Consider the following 6,458-nt stretch of genomic DNA (forward strand, 5'->3'; position numbering starts at 1 on the left):
TCATAATATTTCTGTTATTTTATAATATATGTGCTGAATATATTATATGTGCCAAATCATAGTATTTATCCCAAATTATAGTATTTATGCCAAATTAGTATTTCTGCTAAAAAGCAGAAATAGTCCTTTTTAGCAGGATTTTCTGCCAAAAGACAGTATTTATGTTAAAATATAGTATTTCTGCTAAATCAGAGTATTCCTGCCAAAACATTGTATTTGTACTGAAACATAGTACTTCTGCCCAATCATAGTGTTTGTACTAAACGATAGTACTTGTGCCAAATCATAGTATTTGTGCCAAAGCATCGTATTTGTATGGAGTCACAGTATTTCTTCTAAATCATGGTATTTCAATCAAATCTCAGTAGTTGTTGTTAAAACGCAGTATTATTGCCAATTCATAGTATTTGTACCCAATCATAGTATTTTTGCCAAATCGTGGTATTTGTGCCCAATTAATAATTCTGTTATGTTATAGTATTACTACTAAGTCGTAGAATATCTGTTATGTTATAGAGTATCTGCGGAATATAGTATGTGTGCCAAATCGTAGTATTTATACCAAATCACAGTATTTGTGCTAAAACATAGTATTTCTGCCATATTGTGGTATTTGTGCAAGAACATTGAACTGTTATGTTCAAAGAGAGACTGAGGAGGAGCTTCTTCCCGCAGGCGATACGGTCTCTCAATCACACCACCACACAGTACTGACCCACACATATGGTTCTTACACACACTGGACTTTCTGGACTTTGGTTTTGCACAACACTGGTCACTATATTCTTCATTTCCGGTTAATACTTGTACAGCTGCTGTTATTGTGTATATATTTATTTATATTTAGATTTCTTCATACATTCTTATATAGTTCTATATTGTGTATTGTGTATTTTGTTGTACAGTTATTTTATTTTCAACTTTAATTTATATATTTATCTTATTCTTCCCAGTTAAATTTACCTTTCATTCTAATTTGTGTTGTACAGTTATTTCATTTTTAACCTTAATTTATATTTTATTCCTTCCTAGTTAAATTTACCCTTTTTAATTTTTCATATTTATTTCCTATCTTATTCATAGCCTTTTCCTTTTTTGTTCTCTTTAGGTCACGAGCAGTTGTCCAAGCATTTCACTACATATCGTACTGTGTATGACTGTGTACGTGACAAATAAAATTTGAATTTGAATTTGTTATAGTATTACTACTCAGTCATAGTATTTCTGCGTTGTTATACTATTTGTGCGAAAACGTAGTATCTCTGCCAAGTCATAGAATTAATGCAATTTCATAGTTTTTTTTTAGGAAATCTGTTATTTTATAGTATTACTACTAAGTCATAGTATTTCTGCCAAATCATAGTATTTGTACTAAATCATAGAACTTGTGCCAAATCATAGTATTTGTTGCACATCATAGTATTGGAACCAAAACATAGTATTTGTCCCAAAGTATCGTATTTGTATGGAGTAATAGTATTTCTTCAAAATCATAGTATTTCAATCAAATCTCAGTAGTTGTGTTAAAATGCAGTATTATTGCCAAATCATAGTATTTGTACCCAATCATAGTATTTTTGCCAAATCGTGGTATTTGTGCCCAATTAATAATTCTGTTATGTTATAGTATTACTACTAAGTCGTAGAATATCTGTTATGTTATAGTGTATCTGCGGAATATAGTATGTGTGCCAAATTGTAGTATTTATACCAAATCACAGTATTTGTGCCAAAACATAGTATTTCTGCCATATTGTGGTATTTGTGCAAGAACATTGAACTGTTATGTTATAGTATTACTACTAAGTCATAGTATTACTGCGTTGTTATAGTATTTGTGCTAAAACGTAGTATCTCTGCCAAGTCATAGAATTCCTGCAATTTCATAGTTTTTTTAGGAAATCTGTTATGTTATAGTATTACTACTCAGTCATACTGTAATATCACTGTGTTATGTAGTGGCTAAGTAGGGGCTGTTTACTAAGTGCATCAGTGTAAATAGGTCATCTCTTGTGTTGGAGTGCCCTCTTGTGGCGCCTTTTGGGTAGTGCCTTAGTAAACGGGAACACTGTAAAAAGTGGCATCAGACTGATTTGTAGTGGAGGAATTTGTTGCCAGTTTTCTTAATCTTTAATCTGTATGCATGTTGTAATGCATACCCTGTTCTTAATCATAGAAACCACACCATATCACCTCTCCACATCCTCCTACTGTATGCCATACCTCCCTGTACCATCCATCTGACCGCAATAAACTCCACCTGTGGTAATCTAATCCCTGGATGTCAGCCTCTCCTTCTGACCGAGGATAGTTATAGTATTTGAGCCAAATCATAGTATTTGTGCTAAAACATAGTATTTCTTCCAAATCATAGTATAACTGCACAATAAAGGTTCTTGAGCCACATCAGTGTTTGTGCCAAATCTTAGTATTTCTTCTAAATCCTAGTAATTCTGCTCAATGATAGAATTTCTGCTATGCTGTAGTACTTTTTTCCTAGATTGTAGTACTTCTGCTAAGTCAAAGTATTTCATGTAAATCATAGTATTTCTACCAAGTCCCAGTGTTTCTGCTAAATCATAAATAATGTTTTAGTACAAATTGTATGATTTGGCAGAACTTTCTGTGTTCCAGCACGAATGCTATGATTTGGCAGGAAAAAAAATATTATTTAGTATAAATACTAAGTTTTAGCAGAAATACTATGTTTAAACTTTAAAAAATTCTGCTATTTCTGCTGATGTGTGTTATGACTTTTGACCATTGAAATGAATGGAACACATTATCAATGTGGTCACTGATTTTGCATGATGGGCTGAGCTGTGTTTTAGCTCAGTGAGATAAGCATCCGTTCTCAGACTGGGAGGCCTGGGTTCAAATCCAGCTTATGGCAACATTTCTTTCACTTAACAGTTAAACTTTTTTTAAACTCTTTTCAACACAAATTTCATCTTTTTCACCCCTTTTCAGCAAAATTTTCAGTTTTTTTAACCCCTTTTCAGCACAAATCCAAACTTTTTCAGCTCTTTTTCAGCAAAAACCTCTTTTCAGCAGATTTCTGCTCATTCAGCTCTTTTCAGCAAAATTTTCAGTTTTTTCTGCTGTTTTCAGAAAAAAACTCTTTTCAGCAGAAATTCTGCTGATTGAATTCTTTTCAGCAGAATTTTCACCACCTTTTTTTTGCCCAAATTCTGCTAGCACAATTGTCAATCTCTCCACCGTTTCTTTGTGAGAAAGTGTTTGGCTCAGTGAGCTAAATAGCTGCCCTTTGACCAGGAGGGCCAGGTTCTAATCCTGCAAGGCATTTTTTTTTTTTTTTTTTTTTTTTTGTTTCAACTTTTTCAGCTTTTTTCAGCAGATATCTTCAGCGTTAAGGCATCCACACAGCATTTTCGCAGGAAATGCAAATTTTTCTAGTTTAAGTTTGTTTTGAGTTTTTTTTAGTTTTGTTATATTTTGAGTATTAAATTAAAGCCTTTTTTGAGTTCACGTCTGTCTCCGGAGTCTGCACCTTGGGTCCTATTCCTGCCTGCACACAGCCACACCTAACAGAAGGTTGTGTATGGGAAATGAATTACTGCTGTTCCAATGTGTGAAACAAAATAAATAAATGAAATGGAATGAAAAATGGAGTTTTTACAATTGCTTGAAAGTCAATATTTGGCGCGGCCACCTTTATTCTTCATCACTGAACTCTTTTAAGGAAGCTTTTTTTTTTAAGTAGTCTTCAGAAATAGTTCTCCAGGCTTTTTGAAGGACATTCAGATCTCTTCTTTGGATGTTGACTGCCTTTAGATGATCCCAAACTGCTTCAATAATGTTGAGGTCTGGGCTCGGCGGAGGCCAATTCATAACTGTTAGTGTTTCATTGTGTGATTTTCTGTCCAGATATGTTTTTACTGTAGTTTTTGGCATTGTGTTTGGGATCATTGTCATGCTGTAAACTCAAGCTGTTGTCAATCAGATATTTGGCTACTATCATGTTGGAATATGGCACGTTTTCATGTTTGGGAATCAACTTGTTGGTGCAAAAATACTAGTTTAAAAAAATTATAGCTATGAAAGATACTTTACACATAAATACTAATAGATACTCAATAGATTTATTTGAAGAACTGGCAATAAATTGTGTTTCCATGATTTTGTGCTAGTAACAAAGTGTCTAAAGATAAAATGTAAAACTGGTTCTTTGCTAAGTTACCTGGCATGTGCATACACAGCACTGGTTCATCCCTTGAGTAGGGTGCATGTTTTATGACTGAATGATTAATAAGGTCACTGTTAATAAACAAACAACTCAAGTACAAGAGTTGGACTGAAAAGCAACCAATGTTCAAACTTGGAAAGAGGTTCAGACCACCAGAACTATTGCTCAAGACCAATTAAAAAAATTACAAGAAAGAAACTGTAATTCAAGACATTTGCCCAGTACTGCAGTACTATGTTCACGGTGACAAACTGGTTAATGTAGTATTAATTACATTTAAACATGAACATTCGTACTGTGACTTACATTCCATGTTCACCATCTCTAGTACATTAACAGTAAATGGAAATCTGTTCTGTAGCTGTATGAGGCTGGGCAGAAAGGAACATTATTCTCCATAAAGCCATAACAATGATGTAGCTAAAATGGGAAGACCGTCCACCAGTGTCGGCCTTTACTTCTCCTCCTCTGTTTTGCAAAGCAACAAGTCAGACTCTGCTGTAACATCTTTACTCTAATCCCTTTATGCATTACTAATTTTTATCATTTTCAGGGTATAAGGAGACTCTGACCTGATTAGTCATGCCTTTGTATTATGTTAATTTTATCCATGTTGCTGCTAATATATGTAGTTATAAATTGGCAATACACATCTAGATAGACAAAGTGAATCAGAGTCAGCATTTTAATGGAGTGTGCAGGTGTTTTTGTTTTCTTAACCATGTCACCAAACCATTGGAGATCATTCATCAGAAGCAATTACAAAATATGTCTTCCTCCTCTTTAGCACCCCTCAAGCTGCATGTACTGGTTTCAGGTGCTCTAGGCGATGTCCGACAGCCTGTCTCACCTATGACTAATACGGCCCTGAGGCTGACACCTGGTTAGTTTTCAGGTGTTTTACATGTCCAGGGCCAATCGTAACTGCAGATGTATGAGCTTCACATGTTTGTGCTGAGACTTTTGCTCGTAGCCTTTCTATAAGACACAGTTTTGCCAGTTGAAGTTTTTTTTCATCTGTGAACAAAGTGAGAACAGTCACAAGACATTAGTTATGGATTAAGCGCTGTAAATGCTTAAGGACTGGTTAATTATAGTATTAAGAAAAATAAGCGTTGTGTTGAATTCATCCTAATAAGCAGATTAACTGACTTCCAGTGACTAGGCAATATGTGTTTTCTGAGCGTATGCACTTGGGAATTATCTTGCATAATAAAAGCAATTAGTGCTGCTAAAAATATGAGATAATAGAAAAATTAGCCACATGACTGAAAATAATACATGTTAATAAATGATGGAGTCAGTTAGTGGTGGGTTTTCTCTGTTTATGTGGTACGTAAACTGTATATTGGTTGGGCGAGCAGATCATTTCAGAACATTTTCTTCCATTTTATAGAGAAAATGAAAAAGTGAAAAACGTTTAATATGTTCTGACCAGTTCATATGCTGTCCCTGATTATAGTCACAGAACAGTTTATGAAACTAAAGTAATATCCCAAGAATAAGCCAAAAGTTGATTCTGTTTATCTGGATGTAGCAGTTTCAGTGGGAGAAACATTTCATCACTCAGAGGCCCGTTGTTTACAGCCCATTGTTAGTCAGTGGTGCTACCCTCACTCATTATGCAAATGCACTGTTTTTAAGGTTGGGAAACCTGCAGCCAGCTGAGACTGAAGAAGTCACTCGAGTGAGTGACAAACTGATTGGTCTCTAGGCCTGCATGACTGGGACAATTTAAATGGCCAAGTAATATAAAACTGAAACTGTGGGGACAGCTTCACTTTTTGATCCAACCAAGAGTGGCTCCAAAATAACCTTCTGTTATTGGCACTGGCGCCTGCTTTGTTGTTTTTATCATTTCCTTGTAACTTTTGTCAGGCACTTTGCTTATTCTGTTAGCAACATTAGAGTCATCTGGAGAATATTTCAGAGTAGGATGGTATCTTTTAATCTGGCTAAAAGCTAAAAGCATCATTAGCTAAAAGTCTTTTATCTGCTACTTAAACAGCATATATTTAGTGCACAGCAAGAGCAAGCCTACTGTTAAAAAGAAAATGCTAAAATGGTTTGTGACAGCTAAAGCAGGTGAGGAAGAATAATGAGAGGTGTATGAAGACCAAATGGAAGAAAGGTTAGGTGAAGGGGTAAAAGGGCAACAGATAGATTAGGAGTAGAATGAAGTTGCTAAATTAAGAAAAAAGAAAAGTACAAGGTGTGGGGAAAAGATAAAAAAAAAAGGTCTGGTAATGGA

The sequence above is a fragment of the Astatotilapia calliptera genome, chromosome 3, assembly GCF_900246225.1.
Source record: "Astatotilapia calliptera chromosome 3, fAstCal1.2, whole genome shotgun sequence".
Taxonomy (NCBI): Eukaryota; Metazoa; Chordata; class Actinopteri; order Cichliformes; family Cichlidae; genus Astatotilapia; species Astatotilapia calliptera.